The 22,890-nt window shown below is 39.8% G+C and overlaps 1 protein-coding gene across 2 annotated transcripts in view; it reads right to left on the bottom strand.

The window, feature by feature from the left end:
- Positions 1–22,890, bottom strand: part of NRIP1 (nuclear receptor interacting protein 1) — a 140,801-nt gene that overhangs the window by 98,748 nt on the left and 19,163 nt on the right. Inside the window, exon 2 of one of the 2 annotated variants that reach the window (XM_085593668.1) lies at positions 5,637–5,748. The exons of the other annotated variant lie outside the window; for it this stretch is intronic. The gene's annotated coding sequence lies outside the window, so the exon portion shown is untranslated. The remainder of the gene's footprint in view (positions 1–5,636; positions 5,749–22,890) is intronic. 2 annotated transcript variants of the gene reach the window in all.

The following is a 22,890-nucleotide window of genomic DNA, read 5'->3' as shown; positions in this document are numbered from 1 at the left end:
GGATAGGAATAAGTTGGAAGGGACCTTAAAGAGCATCTCATTCCAGCCCCCATGCCATGGGCAGAGACACCTTCCATTACACCAGGTTGCTCAGAGCCCCATCCAACCTGGCCTTGAACACTTCCAGGGATGGGAATCCTGAACTTTTCTGGGAAATCTGTTCCAGTGCCTCAGCACCTTCACATTAAGATTTTTTCCATAATATTTAATCTATTCTAAACCTGCTCTCTTTCAATTTGAACCCATTCCCCCTTGTTCTGTCCTCACATGCTCCTGTATATAGGAATATTTCCAGTATTTATGTAAAGAGAGGAAAGGTTTTGGACTGGCACTATCAGGCACTCTACCAATTCCCTCCTGGAACATTTTAGCACTGTTCTATACCCTAAACAAAAAAACACAGCTAGCAGAACATTATTTCTCTTTTGGTCCTCTAGGAATTTACATGGGTAGCTGGTATTAACACTAATCAGAGTTAAGGGCAGAAATCCCCCATGGCCAGCCATGTTGTCTGAGGATATGTCCATAATTAATATGTTCTGAGAGTCTAATTTTGAAACAAAAGTAATCAGGCTTAAGATGAGTTATATTAAGGGCAATAAACCTGTGACTGCATATTTGCCTATATATATATGTATATACTGTATCCAGTGTCAGACCAGTGTAGTCTGAAAAATAGTTCACAAGACAACTTCTCCAAAACAAATTTTATCTTAGCTCAGTTTGGGAGCACGACATGTGAATATGCAAGAAGAGCAAAACACAGTGGGGTTTGTCTTCTTTCTGTTTCTTACTCTTCTTTGCAGCACATTGTTATTATAAGTGTTAATGCATCCTTGTTCTTCTTCACATCATAGTGCTGAGGCTCAGCAAAGCTAACATAATCCTAGCACTTCTAATGTTACAAATTAAAATTAACTGTGCAACACCATGGGAATATTTGTAATATGAAAGATGTGGAACGGGGACTTTGTGACAAGTACATGGAGGAGAGAAGAGGAATCTAGATGGCTTGAACACGAGTGGTTTTGCAAGTAAGAGATGCTGTGATGGGACAAAGAATACAAAATAGAGTCATGCCAACAGAACTTGGTTTCAGCATTATTTAGGATTTCTGTCACAGAAAGAGACATTTTCAAGTCTGTGGTTCCAGCACAATTGATGCCCAAGTCATACATAATGTATTATATACAACACAGTATATTAACTCAACTTCAAAGTGCTAATATGTCATGAAACTTAATTCAGATATCACAGATTATGCAAAGGAGGTAGAGATGTGGAGATATACTCTTGTTTCTCAAAGGTGTCAGCCAGACAGCTTTGTGTCCCCAATCCAGGAGAACATGGAGCTTGCTCTAAAGCTCTTTCACAAGGTGAGGGCTGCATGGCTCTTCACCCCAGTGTTTTTGACAAAGAAATCCCATACTGAGGGCAAACCTTTGCATTAAAAAGAAAAAAGTCAGAAGAATAAAACAGCCCAGGTTTTGCAGTGTCACAGCTGCTGATATTTTTTACATTACAGATGTGAAATTGTATAATATAAGCACAGAAGATTTATAATTTTCTTTATCTACAATAAACCCAAGTCCCAACTAGTTCTATATGGGAAAAAAAATCCAGCTGTACCCTCTGAATGTCATGAATAGATAGCAGCAATGGATGGTATGGTCAGATGCTGGAAAGAAAGACCAGAAACTGAGTTGGGAATGGAGAAGCATGGAGACTTATCTAGTGCCTCTGTCAGCTAGGAATGGAGCCCACAACAACCCACAGAACTTAAAATGGAGGTACACACTGTTTTTGTGAGTCTCTCACTAACTGCTCTCTCCCTGAGGAATTCCATGCTTCACATAAGCTGCTACTAAAGGGGACCCTAAAGAACACCTATCAAAATTACTTTGGAAGTGACAGAGGGAAAGCACCCACAGGAAGCTTCTGCTCATGATATGAAGCTTTCAAAATCCCCTTTGGAGTCACTTCAGCTAAGGAAAGAGGAATGTGATGTAAAACTAAAAGTGAAGTTTAGCTCCTGACACTGTCATATTATTTTTGCATGAATTTGGGCCCTGATGTTTTTAAGAACAAGTGGGAGGAAATATATCTAATTGTCTCTGTGTGCCACTTCATCTGTGGAAAAGGGAAAACATGAGAATTTTCTGCCTACAGAGTTATATAGGTAGATAACACTAAACATTGAAATGCTAAGATACTCTGGACACATATTAAGTCTTTAATATAGACTGTTCACTAATAGCTATCATCTTTCTGGGTGTTTAACTTCAGGTTAGAGAATGCAATTAAAAAATACCCTTATGCAAAATACTTACTGATTTTATTCAGAAATTCTGTGCGACTCCCATTATTTGAAGCAAGAATTCAAAATATAAACCAAAGGTGGATAAATAAGTGCATTTTTCTTCGTTAGGAAAAAAATGCCACCTATTTTTAATTTAAAGGCAACTCTGTCTCAGAAGCCACACATGCACACAAGAACCAAACCAAAAATCCCCTTTCTAACTCTTGAAACTTTGAGTAATCTACTTTTAGTAAATGAACTGGGGGGTTTAAGCCTCCATGATTATCTAGGTTATGGCTTTTTTGTATTGTCTGTACTAAGCCAAGAGGAAAAAGAGATGCTTTCATTATTCAGACTTAATGAACACACTCAATTTAGACTAGTTAGACAGTCCAGTGTATTTGGAAACAAAGAAAACTAAACTAGGAAAACATATGAAGTCCAGGATTCCCTGGAATAAAAAAAAAGAGCTTGCAGGGCTGCTCATAGCCCTGTACACCAACTGGAGCAAGGCACATCCTCAGGGAGCACTCTGGAGAGGATGGAAAGAAATGAAACAAAGCAAGTCTGCAGGAGAGGGTCCACACACATCATAGAGAAACCTTGCTGTCATTAAACACTGAGATGTCAAGGAGCTGCATTCTGTAAACTTCCACAATTTACTAAATACGTTCTTTCTGCAAGATGAACAGCTGATGCTACCAATCCCCCAAAATTACAATTCCTTGAACATTTGCTCAAGAAAATGCCATTCATGGTGGCTGATAAACAATTTGGCAGTCTTATAAACCATCCTGTGACAAATTCACACCATCAATGTAGAGTTAAATAGTTTTCTTTTAAATAACAAAACAGTAAAGTACATGACCAGGCCATATTTGATCATCACCTTCTCCCTTAACTACTTCAGGGGGCATCCAGCCTGCACTCACCAACTTAATTCTGTCCCATTCCGTGGTGGCAGAAGCTCCACGTTCTCCTCATCTCCTCTCAGCCAAATTAGAGCATCCTGATGTCTCTCAGGTGCTCCTCATGAGGGCTCACTTCCTACTTTCTCCTCTAATGGCAAATCTTATTCCAGAGCTCCTGCCAAATATGGCTGTGAAGGCTTAGTTTTCCCATCCCCTGTTTTCTGCAATTAAACTTAGGATATAATAGAGGACTTAGGATATGTAATTAAGGCTTAGGTTGTAATAAAAGGGACGCTCTTTTGTTTAAATTCTCTGCCTTACTGTGGCTGCTTTAAATTTGTATTTCTATCATTCTCTAATTAGTATCTCTCTTCAGTCTTTAGGCTGGCTTTTCCTGTTTATAAGACTGTGGTAAAGCATCATAAATCCTTTAACCTAGAAAAAAAAGTGATTGTACCAACAGCTTACCAATGCTACAATAATCAGTATGCTCTCAATACTACCTGGAAAATACAGACAACAACAACTCCAACAGAAAATGAGCATGAGAAAGTTGTTACAAAAATGATTTAAACTCTTCTTCCCACACAGATAGCACAACTTCTGGGGACTTTATTTCCTCACAGTAAATAAAAATATCTCTGTGAAGATAATTAGTTCAGGTGTGGCAGCAGTCTTGAAGGTGGCTCACCTGGAATCACTTCAGGTATTCACCCACTACCAAACAACATGAACATATTTTTCCCATCTCTCATCCTTGTTCCAGCAAGCATCCTGCCATGAAAGGAAAGGCAAAAGTGCCAATACAGCAGGCTCACCAGGACTAAGAGAAACCCATTAAAATTTACATAAAAGGCAGAAGAGTGGTAATGAGAACTCATACGAGTAGTTTCCCTCCAGTTCCTCTGCCCATCCATTTTTACACATCCCTCCCCCCATTCCTCTGGGACAGCTCTCCAAGTTCTGTTCTAGTTTACCCTATGGAGAGCCCAGGTTGGTTCCCCCAGGATCAGAAACTGTGAAAGGAAAAAAAGCTGCAAAACAAGACAGTCATCAGCATTACAACAGCACCCTGAAAAACACTAATTCCTTCTCCACCCTTTGTTTCAGTCCCACAAAACTCATATTCTGCACTTGCATGCACTCCTCTATGTAAAAACAATTACTGTCCAACACATAAAAACTCTCTTTTTCCATTTAAAATGCACACATTTTCAAATTCTGTCCTCTTCTGCAACAAGGAAAGCATGTGAAGCTGACTACATCCTAAACTGGGCTTTTTGTTCAAAATAACCCATAGCATGCATACTTTCAATCTTAGGATAATTCAGTCACCAAGGCATTAAGCACTGCTCAATGAAACCAGTCACAGCAGAGCTCTGACAGGTGCTCACAATAGATTACACAAAAAAAATCAAAAAATCACCATTGACTTCTGCACTGTGAGATGAGACCCCGTTCTTTGAGGCTGGGCCATGCAGCAAAGAATCTATTATTCATCTTTGATCCTGCATTCCAGCCTCTGCCAACAAATCCACTTCGAAGATACTCTTAATGTTCCAAATCCTGAGAAGCTTTAGTCTGTATTAATTAATTAAAAAAGGAAAAAAATTAAACAGGTATCCATGTGCCTTAGGGCGATATTCAGCCTGATCCCTCTGACAGCTTTCCTGATGGCTTTGAAATTTATTATCTTCTGCAAGAGTAGGAGCTTTGTGACAACTTTCAAAAGGAAGCTTCTGCCTTCAACACAGGAACTGTATTTGCTTCAGTGGCAGATCAAGGTCTCCATGAGGTACAGAACAGCAGTTACCCCGTGAACATTACAAATATGCCAGAAAGCAAGTATCATAAAAAGTATATGCAAAGTCAGAAGCTAGTCAAAACTCATCCCAGAAAGTCTTTTCTGAGCAAAAGTTTATGGGAGAGGAAAAGAGAACATTAAAACAAGTCTGACTGCACATCTTGAACTTGCTGAAATCTGAAGACATTTAAACCAAATACAGTAATTTACTCAGAGGCTGAGTTCTTGTTTGTACAATGACTGGATGGAGGAGGAACAGAAAACTCCAGCTAAGAATTTCTTCTCCTGGGTCAATTGGACCTGAAAGGGATTAAAAGAAATTGGATGCCTGCTCTAAGGAAAGCCATTACTGCAAAAACTCTACCAGCCTGTAGACTTAGGAGAGCTCTGACCCCATTTATGGATGCTAGACCAGAACGTTGGGCATGGACTCCTTTGTAAACCTGCTACAAGAATTGCCCCTTTAGCAAGGTACAGGCTCTAAACCCCACACAGCAAACAAAGCAGATGCCAAAACCATGCCAAAAACTTCCCAGAAGTTTTCATTTTTCAGTGGAGGAGGTGAACTTGATGAAGTCAAACCTAAGCATGTCTCCCATTCCTGCTATATGAAGCAGCTTACCTGCCTGCCTTCCTCCTCTGCAGTGCCAGTTGTGGGCTTTGCACCTCCTAGTGTGTGTCTGCCAGTAAGGATGGGTGGTCACTGTGGCAGCCTTCTCCCTCTGCCCATCATCCTTTCCAAAACATAGGAAACATCTGTCAGGACAGTTCTGAAAGTTGGTTAATAATTACACAGACTAATTATTAGCCTTTCATCTTAAGAATTAGCATTTCAAAACTGTTTTATTAATCAGTCTTTTTACAGGTACGTACCATTGTAAGCTTTGGATTTCTATTTTTTTTTTTTAATGCTTTAAATTTTTTTTTTCATTATTAAATCACCATTGAGATTTCCAGAGGTTCTGTTACAGAGCTTGTAATAGCCTGACACCCTCCACCCCTCTTTCAATTCCAATTCATTATCTAGGTGAATGACTATCTAAAATTATCAGCATACTCTCCAGATATCACTATCTAGAATAATCTGGCTCCTAATGCTTAGCAGATACAGTAATAACATACCTAATTTTTAACTTTCATGATAGGGTTCCCCTGGGACAAAGTAGGAGGAAGACTGATTTATTATTAATATTATAAATAATTAAAATTAATGAAATGCATGAAAAGTGGAAAGTGTGAACCAAAGGAAGAACTAGCACACAAGCTTTAATGTAAATTAGTGGCTCTGTGTCTATACAATACCAGTCTGTTCTCCTTTACATCCCTGCAAAGCATGCATAAAACCTTACTAGAACAAAGTGATATAATTTTCCACTCATTTTCCACACATAGAAGTATCTACAGAAGGTGCAAGGCAGGGGAGAGAGTGGTCAGTCAATCGTGTTTTAATTTACAGCTATTTTTGTCTAAGCCCTGAATGGCCTGCCAATTATGAACAGTACCAGCTGGGCTGTCAGGAGAGCAGGCTAAGAAGGACACACAGAAAAAGAAAACAATCATCATGTAAAAATGAAGAGCAGGAGAGAAGTTTGGAGTGGGGAAGACCCGATGGGAAGCCCAGCTGTGGTTTTACAATGGCTCACTACAGTCCTGTCTTCCACAATCCCCCAAATAAAAACATGACAATGATCAGCACTGTTGTCTGGATATAGGCCCATAACACAGCTAGGACTACATTTTTGACTTCTTGGACATAAGCCAGATAGGTACTAGTTATAAAAATTGTGAATTTTCTCTGCTTAAATAACCAGCAAAAATAAGAATTTCAAATAATGAGGAGAATGAGAATCTTTCAACAGGTTTTTCAATTAAGTAACAAAAACTCACTACTTTTTTTTTCTTCTTTTGTTAAACATAATAATTTTACAGGAGTTTTAAATTTAAAAAAAAAAATGTAGAGATTTTCAGCAAAATGGAAATCCTACTCTTTCAAGAACCTCTTCACCCAGACTCTCTTTCAGGGACAACATAGAAAACAATTTTTCTAAACAAAATCTTATGAAAGCTCATCAGCAGAGTCATGTCTTGAGCAGCTATTGAGGGAACAAGGAATAAGCACAGTCATTAAAAGACAATTTTATTCCATTGCTATTAAGATGTCAATGCTGGACCACCCTTGTGTATATATAGACATGTTGCATTTTGGCAAAGGAGCAGTTTTGGAAGCTGATATGCATTTCATGACTGCTCTTCTCTGTGAAAAAAAATTAAGATATTTACCCCATGCTTTATTGTAATCTACTTATTTGTGGATGCAGATCAGTTCAAAAAGAAGAAGCATATTTATGCTCATTTATGCAGCATCATACTGACAAATTCTACAGTATCCTCCCCTCCACTCCTTTCCACAGCCTTGTAGGAGAGGCAAGGCAGACAAGGCAGTCTGAAAAGCCAGCAGGCCATAACTCCTCTCCTCCAGACAAGTGACAATTAATCACATTCACCAGCAAGGCAGGTAGCTCTTGTGCTTTAATTCTGGAGGAAACATAAAGCTCCTTTCTCTGAGCACTGATTGTCCAGTTGATCCTGGAGCTCTCAGGAGCAGCTACTGAGCTGCCGAGATGCTGAAAAACAAGGTAACCCAAACCCTAAATATGCCAGCCTTCTGCTGTTTCATGAATCCTTACTTTTCAAGGGAGCAATGAAAGAACAACCAGCAGTTGGAGTATAATGTTTATCTCCATTTTTCCCCACAAGGTCATAAGTTGCTCCTTCCCTGCCAGGGGCTCAAGGCGTGGGGGGTCATTCAGGCTCTGAGCACAGCAGCCCTGCTCAAAGGGAGCCAGCCCCACTCGTGGCTGTGGGAGTGCTGTGCCAGGGATGGAGAGACATCCCCCTCCTTTGGAATAAGGAAAAGAAGAAGCCACAACACTACCAAATATGTCTAGTCTGTGGGACTAAGAAGAAAAGGATTATTGTTCTTTTTTTGGTTTTGTTCTCAAGCAACTAACCTTTCTGTTTTAGTTTTCTCCATAGAAGCGTAACTCATTGATTAATTCTGAAAATTACATAATGCTTTTGAAGTGCAAAGAGAGACCAAAGAGCATATCCAAAATCTGGGACAGCCACAGCTCATCTGTTTCTTATGGCTTCCTAGCATAAGTTTGATTTCCAAGTGAGTCAGTCACATTTCAGTGAGTGTAAGAGATATTTTTGTAACCCTTCCAAAAACCCTTCCACTAAGATGGAATGATGTTCCCCTTGGAGGGGGAAGGGATGAGAGATATCATTTCAGGACACCATACGAAAATGTTAAGATTATATGTGGAATCCCTCCTTCAGTCACTCAGCAGCACCCAAGCACTTAGAAATTCACCTTCTTGGAAAAAAAAGACATGAGTTTTATTTTAGTTGCTGAAGATTATTTAACCCAGGATTGCTGAATTAAAAATAAAAACTTTTACATGGCAATTTGATCCCCAGGCTGAGGGAGCCCCTTGTTGGCTTTACTAACTCAAGTGTAATCCCAGTGAAAGAAGAGAACTGCAGTAAGGACGTGTGAAATGAGGAGTCTTGTTTGTTGTAGAGGTACCCTCATCTCACTTTCACACAGGCTCCAGCCTCCTGTGGACCCAAAAGCTGATGAAAGGAACATTTCAAGCTTGTAAGCCAGAAGTGTAGGCAGAAATGGGTGATGATTGGGGCATGTCAATAATGTCACACTGCTGGAAAGCTGCCCAGTACGTGGTGAACAGCTGCTCTCCCAATGACTAATCACACAGGAGGAGGGAGATCATAAAATTCTCCATTTTCAGAGAGGAGGGTACTGCTCTTCCTGATGTCACCTCTTGTAATGAGTTTCTCTTTGTATTTGCAGGTTTGTGTTGTAATAGCCCAGCCACAACATTTACACCAACAACACTTATGCACCTAAGTGTGAACAGCAAGCATGCCACTGTTCTGCCTTCAAAAATTTATCAGCGTTGCTGCACTCCAGATGTGGAAGGATCAGTGATCAGTGAATTAATTTCAGAAAGTTCTGAAAACAAAAGTAATTTATAAGGGCAGTTTATAAGTATTCTCCCTACTACTGTTCAGTTACAGAGAAGAATACAGTGATGTTGTTAAGTTCCAACAAACCCAACTCAAAGTTCAGTGCTTTGTCTATAGAAATGATCACTTCAGTAAAGGAACCACAAAAGTCTAGAGCCAAAGAGGCCTCAAGGTAGTAGAAACCAAGACACAAGGTACATCAGTTTGGATGTGCCTCACATGTGCAACCACAAATTCGGAGAGGAAATAAAAAATTTAAAATTTCGGAATAAAATGCAGGAAATAGTTTTTATTTTATTTAGAAATCCTGAGTTAGTCCATCTAAATGTGATGCTATTTCCCAGATGCTTAAAGATGATAGCAGGCAGGATAACATCCATAAAGCAAGACAGAATACAGCTCTCATCATATCAAGAGTTTGAAAGCCCAGCCCATGCCAGAACAAAATGGTTGGTGTTTGCCTCTAACTATGCCAGTCATCCTGTTTGTGAGGATTGCAGTGATAAACAATTCCCTGAAGTATACTGTAATTCTGCAGCACTGATGAGCCCAATATCAATGCCTGTGTTAAGGGCAAGTTCAAAGACTCTTCAGTGTTTGCTTGATAAGCTTCTCAGAGAGGTCATTAACTAGGACAGCTCGAGTACTGTACTCTTCATGCAAATTTTCTGAGGTTTTTTCTTGGGTTTTTTTTTGTTGGTTTTTTTTTTAATATTTTTAACATCAAGATCCCATTTTAGGGAACCTTCCCCAGCTGCCTTGGATAACTTAAAGGGAAAGGCACACATGTAGCTGAAGCTGACACACACATAGTATATAGCCTGTGAGTCTAAAGCATGATTTTGGTAAAGGACTCTTACCACATATGAGACCCAGAAATGTTTTAACTGGGTGAAACATAAAGCTCTTACAGGACTGAAGACAAGACAGGAATGGAGTGGAAAACATTTGCAAGGCTTAGATACAGTAAGAAAATTATTCTAGGAAATGTTTAGGGTAGTTCCTGGTGAATCTCATCTCTAGTACTTGAGCATTAGAAGTAAACAAAACAAACCAGATGAGAACCTTGGTGGAACCTCATCCTCCAGAGCCAACTGCTGCTGCTTTAATCTCTAAAATCACCGGTGGTGCAGTGGTGTCATCCTGCACATGGCAGGTTGTGGAGGTGACCAGGCTCAGCCCCACGGATGCAGTGCTGCACAAAGCCTCCATCAGGACAGCTCCAGCTGTCACAGTCAGCTTGGGACAACTCCTCAGCCAACCCCTTCCAGCAAGCCATCTCCAGAGGCCGAGCAGCTCCAAAAGAACTCCTCACCAACACAGGAATGCTGTTCTACCACACCAGCAGTTCTCACTCAATAGAACAAGCCAGAAGCAGCTGTCGCTGACAATGAACCATTCCCAAAAATCTGCTCCAGTAAAAAGTCTCAGCTGCATCCATGCAAGGTGTCTGCTGGTCAGACAACACCAGTCCCCCTAGACAAGAGCAAGACAGGCCTGCCTAAGTCCATCATAGCTCCACAGATCTGAACAAATGGCAGCTTTTTAAAGGGTCATCTGCTGTCTAATGCAGGGCTCAGAGGCTCCAGCAAAAACCTTTAAGCAGCTCTAAGACCCAGAAGCAACCAGAGTTGCCTGAGGCCATCACAGGCATCAGACACAGATTATTCATCATGAGAAGCCTCAGAGAGTCCCTGTCTGTCTCTGAAGGATTGTTGTTGGCTGATCCCCAGCCCTGTGGAGCAGAGACAGGAGCAGGATCCAGAGGTGCCATCAGTCAGAACCACCAGGAGGAAGAGCTACCTGAGAGGCTGCTCCAAACAGGAGAAACAAAAGCTAGATCCTGACAGATTTCATAGCCAGCTTTTCAGTTTTATAGCAGAAATTAATTCAAGCAGGGGGACAAGCCAGCTGACCAAACCAGCAGGATAGATTAAAGAAATGAAGAAACACAGCTGGGTGGGCATTTCCCTCCTCCACAGCAGTGGAGGGGCAAGAGGGGTGGTGGCAGTGGGAGTACCCAGGATGGCTCTGAAGGGCCCCATCAGCACCCAGGTATTGCCACAGAAATTTCAGCTTTAGGAGTCCTGTCAGGACATGCACAGAGCTCTGGCCCCAGAGGAAAGACCAAGTATAAATCTTTCTTTTCTTTTGTTCGTCACCAGCTTCTCTTAGATTGTGCACTCCTTCCACAAGTCTAACTGCTGAATAACCAGCCTCACACACAAATGCTTTTCATCTCAGAAGATCCCACCTGGGCAATGCCACCAAGAGCCAAGCTTTCAAAATGAAACTTTATCCTCCTAGCACTCATGTTTGTAGCCAGGGTGATGTGTAGGGAGAAGAAATATACATTTTACAGATATGTACATATGGGGGATGAAATTATTTACTTTGAGGCTGGTGTTGTTTTGTTTTTTGTTTTTAATGTAAACTGATTGTTGCAGTGCCAACTCCACTTAAAAAAACTTGTTCAAGTGCATAAATGATGGATAAAAATCTATTTCAAACAACCTACAGCTGCTCTGGGCTATCTGTTTAGCTTAGCTGACTGTTAAGTACTCTAGAAGTTTAGGTTTATGTAGATAGTCAATATAAAAGATGGTGATGTCAGCCTTGCTCATTTATTCTGATATCCCCAGTCCAGTGAGCCTCAAATGTTCCCTTACAGGAAGAGAAATGAAATCAAAGGAAGAAAAGGAGAGGAAGGGAAAACCATCCTGATGCACACTTCTCTCTAGACTTCCCAGAAGATGATCCTTAGAGAGGGGCTGGCCAAACCTGAATACTGGAACAGGCAAGCATTTATATATATGCATTTATTTATAATTAGGGTTACAGAGTATTCCAACTGGAAGGATACAAAAGGATCATCAAATCCAACTCTTAAGTGAATGGTCCATACAGGGACCAAACCCATGACCTTGTCATTATTAGCCCCAGACTCTGACCAGATGAGCCATAGAACCTTACCAGACATCAGAAAATATGGATCCAAAGGAAAAACACTTCACCCTGGAAGGCAGCATTTTGACCACCCTTGAAGTTGTGGAATATTTTTAAATTTAAAAATTTTCCACTGTATGCATATTTTGAGGTTTCAAAATGCAATATTACATTTCTCGTTTCTAAAGCAATATAAACAACAAAAGCTTAACAATTTGGGGAAAAAAAAGTACATTGTCAAAATTGAAGTACAGCAAATCAGCTTCCCGGGATTTTACTGGTGGGTGGATGAAAAGGATTGAGAGGGGACACGCTGTTGATTTTTATTTTTCTCCCTTGCCCTTTCAGCTAATGCTGTAAAAGAAACATTTTTTTTTTAAATCTCCACAACTCTTACACAATAGGGAAGAAAAAGAGCACAACCAAATCAATCACCTTCCAGCTGATACCACTGCAGAATGAAATCCATTCAGAGATCTCCTGGAAGCTGAACAACCCTTCTGAGTTGCAGCAAATCAAATCTGGTGATAAAGGAGCTGCTCTCGCTTCCTCCCTCCGTGACAAACAGAGGCACAGGTTATCTGCTCCAGCATAGTCAGAGCAGCTGGAATTAAGCAAGTCAGCTTTTATTATCAGTCCACCTCCCCGAGGAAGTCACTTCCCACCACTGCCTGCACAGGTGCTTCTATCCATTTGTCTGCCTTGCAAAATAACTTCCAGTTTTCCAGGGCAATTTCAATGAGGTTTTGACAGAAGAGTAGCAGTTATAAAAATACTGTCTGATCAAGTTGTGTATACGTATGGATGGGGCAGGGGAAAGATGGTATCCCTTCCTTTCCTGCAGAGGGAAATTTTCTATGTTAGTTTATTGGACATGAGAAGATTCACACATCTAGCACAAAGCTACAGGAAATCAGATTTCATAACTTTTACTCATTGTAGCACTACTCTTTTTTCCTACAGTTGTGAGATCCCAGAAATTACAGAATCTCAGGCAAACAGAAAGATGCATTTTGCATTGCATCAGCGCTGTTTTTTTTATAAAAAATACCAACTTTGGAATATGAAAGTAACCAAGGGTATAAAAGGGTGACACAGTAATTTAACAAATCTGCAATGAAAACACATATATATGATGAAATTAGAGAAGGGTCCAACAACAAAATCTGCACTTGGATTTTATGCCTCAAACTATCTCTATGTATGTTTTTATCAGGGATTTGGCTTAGAACAATCTTTGCTGTACATACAGGATATCAGAGGGAATGATTGTGGAATATACATCAAAATTATGACAGTAGTCACATCTTTGGCAGGTGTCACTTTTCACTTGCTAACATATTTCCCTAAACCTGCCCAAATTTTTATTCTGAGTCAAGATTTTGGTGTGTAAAATGGAAACCATGTCTTTTATTAGGTTTTTAGCCTCTAAGTTAATAGTTTTACTGGGTCTCTGAAAACATTGTAAGTAGAAAAAAACAAGCAGAAGTACACGCTTCTAAAATTTTAGTCTGCAGTTCAATAATCACATTTCTCAACAAAATTGTGAATATTGGGCTACAAATAATTGCAGAAAATCTCACTTCTTTTTATTCTCTCTGCAGGTTACTGGGTGAAGAATATTTGATTTTTGTATTCTAACAATACTTGTATTTTGTCTGTTGAAAAAATCCCAACCTCTTTTAGCTAAATATGAGGTTATTTAACCATCCTTTATCTGGGGCGATCAGCCATCACAAAACAATTCCTGGGAGTAAACACCATAGTTAGAGACATGCAAACAAAAACTAGCATTAAAAATGATAGCAGCACACATGAAAGAGAAAAAAATCAAAGACATTACTACATGAAGCAAACCTGCATTGTGCCTCCCACTGAGCTGTAATATTTTCCCTGTTCTCTGCTTTGGGGGGTTTGTGTTTGTCTGTATGTTTTTCTTGTTTGGGTTTGTTTTTTTTTCTCTTAAGCAAAACCATGTGCATTAACAGGGTAAATCAGGTAAAACCATTATTTTATTTTAAGTTTTGGAAATGACATAGAGTTTTGTGTCTACCTCTCTTTCAGCACACCGCTTTAATAATTCTGTCAACATAGATATCAAGAAGATTTAATAGATAGAATTTAATATTAAAAAGTCCCCACACAACAAAAACAGGTGCCATACACACATTTTAAGGTTTAGTCAAGTGGTTTAAATTCTGGAAAAGAGCCAACCAAACAACCAACCAGTGCCAGTCACATAAAATCAAGTGTAACTTTCCTATTAATTTGTGACATGGTTGCCTTTATGCAGTCAAGGCCTTAGGCTTTGGGGATGGACAATAATCTGCTGCAGGCAATGAAGCAATGCTGGTCTCCACCAGTATTTGATTTGGCCAAATCTGAAAGAGACAATTACTACCTCAAATCAAGAGGTCTCTCTGCTGAAAGAAAGGGATCCTGTTGAAAAGTTACTAGCTGAGCAGCACATAATTTCTAAGTTTTATGCATGAATCAGCCTCAGGAAAGATTCACAAATATACCTTTAATTAAATGCTTTTCCATTATTCCACCAGCCTAAAAACATAAAGAGAGGAATTAATTACATGGGGACAGACCTTGAATCCATTAGTTCTTAGGGATGCCCTGTGTATCAAAGACTAGATACAATACATAAAATAGCATTAATATCATTAAAGCTTACAGTCATTTCAGCTACTGGTAAAAGTCTAAAAAAATAATAAAAGAGCACATTCCCTGAGAAATGTAAATTGATTTGCTTTCTGAAAGACTGGTGTGAAGCTACATGTAATCAATCAGCTCAGTGATACAGCTGCACTGTCAGGAGTGTAGGGGTAGATTTACTGTGGAAAGCCGTGACGACGACACGAAGACGCACCAGAAGCTCTTTTCCTCACGTATGGTCTACATCAATTAAAACCACAATTCACCAACAACATCAATAACAAAGTAACACTCCTGAAAATTCAGCAGGAAAGTGGAATACAAAGTGGGTGCTGTAAAACAGAATCCCTCTGCAGCCAGGCATAGCAGCCCCATAAAAGCTATGGAGTACCAGCCGTGCACTACTGTAATTCACTTGTCCCTCCCTTTCTCTTTAGATTGTCTTTATATATTGGTGTAAGCTATATATCCATCATATATGGGAGAAATGTGGGTTTCTGGGCATGGGATAATCTATTTTATTGTATGCTCTTATGTTCTCCAGTTTCTTCTTCCCACATCTGTTTTTCTTGGCTCTGTGTGTAAAACAGCTGCATATTTGGGGACGCCAATTTAAAACAAAGGAGAAGTATTCCTTACTTTTCTCATAAATCACTCTTCAGATGGTATACAATTTCAGAAATTCAGATAATTAGGCCATGATATCAGGTTTTTTTTTTCATAACAAAACAAATCAGCATTATTTCCCTAGTGATATTCCCCCCTCTACCTAAAAAACCAAGTAGATAAGTGCACTTAGAAATCCAATTGTTTATATCTACTTCTGCCCTGTGAATTAGTGTCCAGCCATTTATACAGCTCATTTCATGTCCTATTCATTACCAGTTTCTGGACTGGAAAGTACCTGAACAAACAATAGGAATTATAGTCTTAAAACAAAAGGAATGGAAATACTTTGTGGTCCATAGAGAGGATGGCAGGATCCACGTTCCTTCCCCAAAGAAGGATAAAGATATTGACCCCAGAGCAATTTCAGCCAGCATGATGCTGTTGCTTCTCAAAAGGCAATTCTCAAACATAGAGAGTGAACATGACAGGAACACATCACCACCAACACAGAAGAGCTGACAGAGCATCAGCTCCTCTGAATCCCAAGCCTGTGTATTCCTCATTTGCTAAACCCTAAAGTCTTCATTCAAGCCACGTTACTGCTCAGCTTAAAAGGAGTTATCATCAAGGAGATACACAGCAAGGTTTTAATGACAAAGTAGAATATGCAAACACTACATCTGCCATATCATTAATAATTCTGTAATAGAAATAAAATTATATATAGTTAACATTTCTGTGCTTAACCATTTCGTATTTATACAACAAAGTGAAGATACTGTGAAAATGCTACACAGAAAGTTTATTCTGTTCATTAGATGTCCATGAGACAGTTAAGAATGTATGAAGAATGTGAAATTAAAACCAGTAAACCTGTGCCAAATGCTATGGAATTCATTAGTTTAATGCCCTTTCCAAAATCTTTCATAAAAATCATAATGCAGCTTCACACCCAATTCATTTATTGCCCCTGTTTTGTTAAACACCAGGCAGCCTCCAGGCCTTCTGTTTGTTTGTTTGTTTGTTTGTTTGTTCTTAATTCAGAGACTGATAGGGCATCTGAGGTGGTTTAATAACAGCCCTGTGCACAATCTAATTTTCCCAGTCTTTACAGTTTGGCTGTTTATTTTTTTGAAGGGATGAATGGTGCTCTTTGAGTCTATGTGCAATAAAACATGGCCAGTGCTCATGAGACAAGTACAGCCAAATATTTGGTTTTAAAAGACAGTACTGACCAGATTATTTTCTACATAAAATGACTCCTGCACATGGTAGGAGCACATGGTAGCAGCACTGCAGCAGTGGCTGCACATGCCTCACATGCAGATTTTCAAACTGGGTGCATCCATTAGAAAGCCATGTACAATGAGCAACAGGTGAAACGTCACCATCTGTCTGAAGAGGAAAATTTTAGGCAGCCTCACGTGTGTGTGCTCAGCCCAGTGCTTCTCTAATCCTGCTGTTAGTTAGAGGAGAGAGTACTTTACCACTGAGCTGTAAGAGGCACCATGGGTGGTCTCTAACTTTCCAAGATGCTAAAAGCTGCTTGCAAGCAGGTCTGCTGGCTCCATACAAACAAACAAACAAACAAACAAACAAACAACTCCCTAAGTCTGCATCTTCTGGTACCATCAAGACAGACCCATAGAAGATCTTAACTAATGCCAAATACCATTGCCCATTGCACTGCACAGATCCCCAAAGGCAACCACAAAAGCAACCCAATCACACTAAAACAAAAAACAAAACAAAACAAAAAACCCCAAACCAATCAACAAACCAACCAAAAAAAAAAAAAAAAGAAGCAGAAGGAAAGAACCCTAAAACTTATTTGGCAAGGGCACGTCACATGGGCTGGAAAGGAGAAAAGGTGAGAGATTTCTGCTCTGCCATTTGCTCAACCCTCATTCCCTCGTGCCAGCTGATGGCTTTACCTTTCAGCATGCATACTACCAACATTTTGCAGCTGCTCAAAGAAAACTTCCCTCCTCAAACAGTGCACACCAGCAGTAGCTGGGGAGTTCTGGGAAGCAGCAGCTGGGGGGATCAGCACTGGCAGGCTGGGCTGAAAGGCTGAGGCATCTCTCAGCACAAATGCACAGAGACAGATCCCAGGGCTGTTAATCAAGCACACGGCAGCTTTGCCCAATTAAGTAGCAGAGTTTGGCTCATTCCAGCAAGGGATTACACCACAACTGCAGAAGCCCTTCAGTAACCAACACTGAGGTCAACACCCCTCCTTCCTCTACTGGTTAATCCCTTCCTTTATCTTACTCTCTACCAGTCCTGAATAAGAGGATGTAAAGACAAACTGTGAAGTGATGCTGAGAAAGCAGAGATGCAGGCCAAAGGAACATGGGGCATTCGATTTTTCATTCTCTTTATCTCAGTTTTACTACCTGCCCCACTTGCACCATGAAGATCTCTACTCTCCTCCTCTCCCCAAATAATTAGAAAACAACATTTATGTCCTCCCTGAAGCCTAGTCCCAGTATCCCCAGGTACACTCCAAACCCCTGTGTAGCTTCCCAGTCACATGCAGATTGGATCAGTTCATGTTTCCCCTCCTGAGATCTTTCTCTTTCCCTCCAAGGAGGCTCTCACCAAGGCTGGCTGACCTGCTGAAGCCTGATGTGTCTGCTCTTTGCTAAAATCCAGTCTCTGGTTCTTTGCAAGACACAGAAAATTAGTTAAGGGAGGGAAAAAATTTTCTTATCCAAGAAATGAAAATACTAACACAAAATTAAAAAAAAAAATAATGTATCTTATTAAGTGGCTGAAGTGTTCAGACAACATCCCAAGCTACAGAGAGTATCATGAGAAAGTATCCTAGTCAGGAAAGCACATACTGCAGAAAGAAGTGCCATGCCATATTTGCTCTAATCCACCTTCGTGGATCTTTGATTATTGGAAAGATTACTTTCTCTAAAAAATTTGAAGATCTGATCTTACACAAGATACAAGGGCACAGTAAAATTAGAACAGGTTCAGTGAAAAAATCAGTAGTTCTCACTAAAATAATTTTTTTGTTGAGTGCCTACCACTAGTCATTGAGAAGATAAGATCATGATGAGAAGACAATCAACTTTATTTTGCAGCAAAATTTGTTTAAAACCAGCTCCCAGTATCAGTTTTTCACTGCAGGATTTTCAAGCTCTGTTATCAAGAGAAAATGCTTTTTGTCCCTTCTCCCCTTAAATAAGAAGGCTGAATAACCAGATATACATTTAAGTCTATTTTCTAGTTACACTGATTTTCAGAAATGGGTGCCACGATGATTTACGCTGCCTGTGGTCCTGCTGAAACCAGTGAGATTAGTCTCAGAGTAGAGAATCAAGCATGTGCATAAATATTTGCAGGACTTCAGCCAAAAAGGCTGTTTTATTGGGAAACAATAAAGGGATGCAGGCTCGTGGTAACTCTGTGAGCCAAACCCTGTGCTCAGAAACACACTGACTTCTCTTTGGGGGTGTGGGGCTCCAACACCCAGCCATGGGAGGTGAGGCAGGGACAGGCATGAGCCCTGTGCCCCTCCACCTGCAGAGAGAAGAGTTACACCCATGAAGGAGCTCTGGTGTAATTTAGGTGCAGTTTTGGCTTAACACTCCAGGAAAACATAATCCTCTGTGGTCTCCTTGCTTCTCATTGCCATGGGGGTCACATAACAGGGATGGATCCAGGTAGGCTTGAGAAGCACGTGCAACTTTTTACAAAGGATAATGGATAGTCTACATTATTCATAACATAACTGATTTCAATTGCATTATGCTTTACTTTCCAGATTTTCAAACAAGGACATCCTAATAGGACTGTACAGGTATATTTCTTCTAAAATTCATGCTCTACACTGGAATTAGATGTCTTCCACTAAAACTGTTATTAAAATTAGCACTACACATCCTTATATTGGGGCCTAAAATGTCATGGTTAAAATGTTGTCTGCAACACTTATATCTTCTATTTCTCTAAGAGAAACACATAGAATAATGTTAAATTTTAAATTAATGACAAGGACAAAAATATTTCTCAGGAAAACAAGAAGCAATACAAATGTAAAAGCTCTTGTATTGTAATGTTGGATGGTTGCTAAATGAAATAAAATAAATAAAAATATGCTTCTGAATTACCCCAAACCATCTGTGAAACAGTTAAATGTAAGGAAAAAAGCCCAAAACAAACCAACAACAGAATTGCCAGAGCAATGGAGAATGGCTGGGAGAGGATATGAATTTCATTCTCTCCCATCAAATTCATAGCCATGTTTTACTTCCCCAGAGATATTTTTCGCATGCAGTGCCTTCTCAACATTTCCTTTGGAAAAAGAAACCTTGCATGTAAACACACTTGAATTTGTCACTGTCTACATGGGGACATGGCTAATTCAGTAAGTCTGTTCTAGAGGCTATCATTGATAATAACTCAGTAAGTCCTAGAGGCTACTATTGATATCATTGTTTTAGAGGCTATCATTGATAATCCATAGAGAAGAAAACATTGATTTTCATCTTGAACCAAAACCTGACATGACCATTTTTCCCTTCTGTTGGAAGAAACCCCACCACAACACTCCCCAAACCTCAAATCAAATTGCAGACCCCCAGAAAGAAAGAAAGCAGAGCTGAACTAGATTCTTCATTCTGGACTCCCAAAAATCTGTTCTCTTCCCAGTATCAAGGTGAAATTTTCCTTGAAAAACAAAGAAGAGAGTGTTCTTACTAGGTATTAGCACTTGTTCACACTTCATTTCAAGAACTGCTGTTATAAGACAACCAAGCTGTTTTGTTTTTTTTCTTCTTCTTTCCTTACACTCACAAGACAATATTAGATGTTGATTAAAACCAGTTCAAACAACTGGAAAGGGTCCATCAATGTCAGCATCACAAAAACAAGCCCCTAAGACCCTGTTCAGCAGTGCTGGAGAAGAGACTCCTTTAAAATCATCCAACCAAAAAAATAAAATGTGAAAAAATAGGTATTCATGAAATGTTATTGTCCAAGATAGAATAGTAGAGGCTGAAGAGAACAAACAGTATAAATAGAGAACACATTTTTCCTTGCCTGCTTCACAATAGCTAAGATTCTTTAAAAAAAGAATAGGTAGAAAGATAAGACATGCATGCCTGATACTGAAGAAAAGACTGTTTGTACCCAGCATGCTGGATAAATTGTTCTAGAACAGTTCAGCCATGTCAAGAAATGACCCTTTCATGCTGCCAAGGTCAATTAGACCTGTAGCCAGTGTTAGTCAAAAAGGTCGTCACCACTCATATATTTAAAATAAATTCACCTGTTTGCTCCTAGAACTTCACAAACAGAATCCAGTCAGGTAGGAGATTTTAGGTGTGATATGCTGGGTGGTTGGCTTGTGTTTTATTGATGGACCTTGGTCCACCCTTAAGACTATCACAAAGCCTGTATGCTGCTGCTGCTGCTGCTGCAGCTCCCAGTTACAGGTAGAAGTATGAGGGTGACAGATATATTGACAAAAGGGGAGGTCTGACCCCTAAACTCCTAATTCTTGGTTAAAATTTCACTTCACTCTTGGTGTTCAAGACAATATTTGTTTTAATCTTAACCTGATCTCTGGAAGACCCCCTAAACATAGCAAGGAAAAATTCATATAAGCCTATTCTCAGGGAAATTCATTATACAGGTACATCCTAAGAAGTGGCTTGAACAGGAAAAACAACAACAGTGCATTAAGGTGCAAATTAAATGCATGATTGTAGTTAGTCTTACACTCAAGCAATTCCCATTGTTATTTTGACTTACTGATCAACAGAGAAATGTTGGAAAGTGTGGAGGATCAGAAATGGGACATCAGGCCATGATCAGTGTGATCAAATGAAGCCTATTTATTGCAAAAAGTAAGCTATATTTATACTGTGCTCTTTTGTTCATGTGCCTCGAGCTAATACAGGATTGGTTAAATCCTTCTGTGCACGTGTTTTAAGCTCTCAGTTAATTTAGTTAGTTTTTCTTCTTCACACATTGCGCTGTGGTTTTCTTGTCTGCCTTTACATCCTGAACTGTCTGCTGCTGAGCGTGCTCTTCCCCTTTCGTGTCCTTCAAGGGCATTGTGACCTTCTCCTCAGTCTCAATGAAGACTGGTTGTGCATATGTCTGTTTTCCTGCAGAAACCCCTCAACAGGGAAGCAGAAGCTTTTTAATAATCAGTTATATTATTTCTCTAATTCCATAATTTTGTTTGAAAATACTGATTTTAGGGGAAATTTCTAGCTAAAATTTCATGCTTGCGCTGAAATGGGGATGGAGCTCATTGTGGCAAAAATTAGATAAACAGTTTTGTGGTCCTCACCTGTGTGCATAAAGAGTTAATAAATAAACAAATTGAAACATACAGTGGGAGTTACTTCATAGATTCACCTTCTTTCCAAATTTATAAGCTGCTCTTTTGAGGCAATTGCCTTGCAGAGTATATAGGGAAGAGAAGGCTCAGCTGGAATGCCTCTCACACAACGTGAAAGAAATAACACTCAGCTATACCACAATCCCCAATGTTATTTCACAACAGCTCTGGCAAAGAGTCACAATTCTTACAGAATTGCTGCCTGCAGACAGTGAGGTTTCTGTTCCTCAGGTTGCCTTGTTTATCTAAAGGAGACCTAGGTGTAATTATGGCCACACTTCTATGGCATACACTAACTAGGCAGGATCCCTGTCCAGAGCAGAGGAAAACTCAGGGCAGGCAGTGGAATTATACCATTTTAAACAAGATGTAGCCTTGTCCCATGATATCTAGTCAACAGACATGCACCATTGCTAATTGACTGTCTGGTCTCATCTGTCCACAGTTGAAAGATAAAAGTGTAAAACAAACTCCTCTAGAGGTGAAGGCCAGAAGACACTAAAGTTCAATTAATTTTAAATTTTTTTTGGGGTTTTTTTCCAGCATTTTCAGAACATGAATACTGAGTAGATTTCTCATGAACCCATTTAAGAGATTTCCTGTAGAAGCTTCCTCCCTCATGAAACTCTACCCACTTAGAAAAAAAAAAAAAGAATAAATAAATAAAGCACCTTGAAAATCACAGATCTCTTTTGTGTTCCACGGTCTGCCAGCAGTTAATGACATTACAATGGCTTAGGTGAGAGGGTAACAGCATATCCAGTACTCAATAGAGAAACAAAGAGAATGGAGAGGGAGGGGAAAAAGCCTTTTCTTCAGTGAACAAAAATGATGACAGAAATCAAAGTGAAACTAAATCAAAATGTGCTGGAAACCTGCAATATTTGCCAAAATTGAAGAACTCAGGTACTCCTGTGCTGAATCCAGGACTTTTGATTTTCGAGATTTTCTATTGACTGCACCTGCCAATGATGACTCATTGAGAAAACTTTGTATTCATCCTGGAACGAAAGCAATTGTACTGTGCACTTACTGTCCTGCCTCAAGAGTGCTTTGCTAGAGTTGAAGCCTTGAACAAGCAGTGCTGAGACTCACTCTCCCTTTCCCAGAAAAAGGCTGGAAGCACCTTCCTGTGCTGCTGGAGCACAAGGATGCAGATGGTGCTGAACATCCCACACTTGTGCTCCTCCTCTGCGTGCACACAGCTCTTGTTTACTTTGAACTTCCTAAAGCT

This window comes from Lonchura striata, chromosome 1 (assembly GCF_050655825.1).
Source record: "Lonchura striata isolate lonStrDom1 chromosome 1, ASM5065582v1, whole genome shotgun sequence".
Lineage (NCBI taxonomy): Eukaryota > Metazoa > Chordata > Aves > Passeriformes > Estrildidae > Lonchura > Lonchura striata.
Note: the sequence above shows the minus strand (reverse complement) of the source record. Positions and strands in the feature narration are given on the sequence as shown.